We start from the raw sequence: 2798 nt of genomic DNA, 5'->3' as shown, positions 1-2798 counted from the left end.
TTCGTGGTGGACGCGTCCGGGGTGAACGGGGAAGAACCACTCGGCCTGGAGCACCAGCCCCTTATCAGGAAAGCTGGCCCGCCAAGGGACCTCCCACACCGGACGGTCCGCGCCAGATCGATCGAGGTGTGGACCGCAGCGAGGTCGCCCCTCGCAACCACGCTCGCAGGTCCGGGTTGGAATCCTGGGTGACGAGCACCGCAGGGCGGCAGAGCCATCGCACTTAGCCGGGTGGCAGAGGAGGACCAGACTATTCACAGATAGCGGCCCAACGACTCCCAGAGCCGGTCGTGCGGCGCGCGAGGTCTGCTCTCTTCACAAGAGGCTTTATTAGGGAGTGCTAAGGCAAGGTTCTGTGCCCTCCACCCTCATCGCAACACCCATGGGAGCCTCCGGTCGTCAATAGACCGCCGCACCGGCCTCTGACTGACTCTCAGAATGGACGGAAAGAGCCGGGTAAGCCTTTCAAAAGATTCGACCACGTGCCGAAAACTTTAGACTTCCGTGAGCTCTCCGGCTTGCACCGAGACCCGAAGTCGACGTGCGAAGCACCACAGGACCCCTTTCGCCTGCAGGTCCCGAGCCGCCTTTATTTGCTGTTACGAGCATCGTGTGCCCCATACCTGCGTGACGAGCACCGCAGGGCGGCAGAGCCATCGCACTTGGCCGGGTGGCAGAGGAGGACCCGACTATTCACAGATAGCGGCCCAACGACTCCCAGAGCCGGTCGTGCGGCGCGCGAGGTCTGCTCTCTTCACAAGAGGCTTTATTAGGGAGTGCTAAGGCAAGGTTCTGTGCCCTCCACCCTCATCGCAACACCCATGGGAGCCTCCGGTCGTCAATAGACCGCCGCACCGGCCTCTGACTGACTCTCAGAATGGACGGAAAGAGCCGGGTAAGCCTTTCAAAAGATTCGACCACGTGCCGAAAACTTTAGACTTCCGTGAGCTCTCCGGCTTGCACCGAGACCCGAAGTCGACGTGCGAAGCACCACGGGACCCCTTTCGCCTGCAGGTCCCGAGCCGCCTTTATTTGCTGTTACGAGCATCGTGTGCCCCATACCTGCGTGACGAGCACCGCAGGGCGGCAGAGCCATCGCACTTGGCCGGGTGGCAGAGGAGGACCCGACTATTCACAGATAGCGGCCCAACGACTCCCAGAGCCGGTCGTGCGGCGCGCGAGGTCTGCTCTCTTCACAAGAGGCTTTATTAGGGAGTGCTAAGGCAAGGTTCTGTGCCCTCCACCCTCATCGCAACACCCATGGGAGCCTCCGGTCGTCAATAGACCGCCGCACCGGCCTCTGACTGACTCTCAGAATGGACGGAAAGAGCCGGGTAAGCCTTTCAAAAGATTCGACCACGTGCCGAAAACTTTAGACTTCCGTGAGCTCTCCGGCTTGCACCGAGACCCGAAGTCGACGTGCGAAGCACCACGGGACCCCTTTCGCCTGCAGGTCCCGAGCCGCCTTTATTTGCTGTTACGAGCATCGTGTGCCCCATACCTGCGTGACGAGCACCGCAGGGCGGCAGAGCCATCGCACTTGGCCGGGTGGCAGAGGAGGACCAGACTATTCACAGATAGCGGCCCAACGACTCCCAGAGCCGGTCGTGCGGCGCGCGAGGTCTGCTCTCTTCACAAGAGGCTTTATTAGGGAGTGCTAAGGCAAGGTTCTGTGCCCTCCACCCTCATCGCAACACCCATGGGAGCCTCCGGTCGTCAATAGACCGCCGCACCGGCCTCTGACTGACTCTCAGAATGGACGGAAAGAGCCGGGTAAGCCTTTCAAAAGATTCGACCACGTGCCGAAAACTTTAGACTTCCGTGAGCTCTCCGGCTTGCACCGAGACCCGAAGTCGACGTGCGAAGCACCACGGGACCCCTTTCGCCTGCAGGTCCCGAGCCGCCTTTATTTGCTGTTACGAGCATCGTGTGCCCCATACCTGCGTGACGAGCACCGCAGGGCGGCAGAGCCATCGCACTTGGCCGGGTGGCAGAGGAGGACCCGACTATTCACAGATAGCGGCCCAACGACTCCCAGAGCCGGTCGTGCGGCGCGCGAGGTCTGCTCTCTTCACAAGAGGCTTTATTAGGGAGTGCTAAGGCAAGGTTCTGTGCCCTCCACCCTCATCGCAACACCCATGGGAGCCTCCGGTCGTCAATAGACCGCCGCACCGGCCTCTGACTGACTCTCAGAATGGACGGAAAGAGCCGGGTAAGCCTTTCAAAAGATTCGACCACGTGCCGAAAACTTTAGACTTCCGTGAGCTCTCCGGCTTGCACCGAGACCCGAAGTCGACGTGCTAAGCACCACGGGACCCCTTTCGCCTGCAGGTCCCGAGCCGCCTTTATTTGCTGTTACGAGCATCGTGTGCCCCATACCTGCGTGACGAGCACCGCAGGGCGGCAGAGCCATCGCACTTGGCCGGGTGGCAGAGGAGGACCAGACTATTCACAGATAGCGGCCCAACGACTCCCAGAGCCGGTCGTGCGGCGCGCGAGGTCTGCTCTCATCACAAGAGGCTTTAGGGAGTGCTCAGGCAAGGGTCAGCCCGCAGCCTTCCTGGCAACACCCAGGGGAACCAGGCCACTCGCGTCTCTCGCCTTCATTTTCGACACGAGCGCCTGCGGAGGGCCACCACCCCCTCCGATTGTCAAGAGACCTCCGCACCGGCCTCTGACTTACTCTCAGAATGGACGGAAAGAGCCGGGTAAGCCTTTGAAAAGATTCGACCACGTGCCGAAAACTTTAGACTTCCGTGAGCTCTCCGGCTTGCACCGAGACCCGAAGTCGACGTGCT

Source organism: Chiloscyllium punctatum, unplaced genomic scaffold, assembly GCF_047496795.1.
Source record: "Chiloscyllium punctatum isolate Juve2018m unplaced genomic scaffold, sChiPun1.3 scaffold_1088, whole genome shotgun sequence".
NCBI classification, from domain to species: Eukaryota; Metazoa; Chordata; class Chondrichthyes; order Orectolobiformes; family Hemiscylliidae; genus Chiloscyllium; species Chiloscyllium punctatum.
Note: the sequence above shows the minus strand (reverse complement) of the source record.